Here is an 891-nt window from a genome sequence, read left to right as displayed (position 1 = left end):
ATATATTATTACATATAAATATTATATTGAGTAAAATATAGTAATTAAAATTAATAGGAAGAACATTTTGAGTTTGCCAATTTTATATACTTAGTATATTTATAAGAAAAAATATGAAAAAGCGTCTACAAAAAATAAGAAATGTAAAGAAAAAAGTAAAAGGTGCCATCCCTTGTGGGGATCGAACCCACGACCTTTGGATTAGAAGTCCAACGCGCTATCCTCTGCGCCAAAGGGACATTGTATACTTTAGTGACATAAAAAGTAATATAACTGTTCTAATTTATTATGATAAAAAAAATAATTAATTTTCATATATTATTTCAATATTTTATTATTAGTGATTTTTAAAAACAGTAAAAATTATTTTGATTGGCAAAGAACGTATTTTTTTATGCGATCAAAAAAAAATTCAAGGTGTATGGCGAAAATAAAAGATTGACAATATTATTTTGACAAATAAAAAACAATATATTTATTAAAGTCACCTATTGACCGGTAAATCTAAATACCGAAACAATTACTCGATGTAGTGGGAAAAAGTAACAAATCATCCTAATAATTAACTTTTACCATTTCAAATTTAAGCAATATTAAGCTTCTTAATAATTTTGTTAAATATGAAAACTTAATTTTAGATGTTTTGCAATAATTTAAAAATATATTGTTGAAAAACTTTAATTATGCAAGTCATGGCTTATTATAAAAAAATTGAGAAATAACTTATTTCCTGCAAAAAAAAACGCGAGATTATTTTTAATTTGTTCAGATATAATTTAAACAGAATCATCATTTAATTTTCATAATATAACAGAGTTCTGGAGAAAAAAATTTTTACATCTCATATTTTTAAGAATTTTTCACGTTTTAAACTTACCGTTACTCTTGACG

At 23.3% G+C, this 891-nt stretch overlaps 1 non-coding gene across 1 annotated transcript; it reads right to left on the bottom strand.

Moving 5' to 3' along the window:
• Positions 1 to 166: 166 nt before the first annotated feature.
• Positions 167 to 239, bottom strand: Trnar-ucu. The gene has a single exon. It is a non-coding gene; the product is annotated as a tRNA-Arg (tRNA).
• Positions 240 to 891: the final 652 nt, after the last annotated feature.

This window comes from Trachymyrmex septentrionalis, unplaced genomic scaffold (assembly GCF_001594115.1).
Source record: "Trachymyrmex septentrionalis isolate Tsep2-gDNA-1 unplaced genomic scaffold, Tsep1.0 scaffold1020, whole genome shotgun sequence".
In the NCBI taxonomy this organism is placed as follows: Eukaryota; Metazoa; Arthropoda; class Insecta; order Hymenoptera; family Formicidae; genus Trachymyrmex; species Trachymyrmex septentrionalis.
The sequence above is the reverse complement of the archived record's forward strand: the minus strand, read 5'-3'. Positions and strand labels throughout refer to the sequence as shown.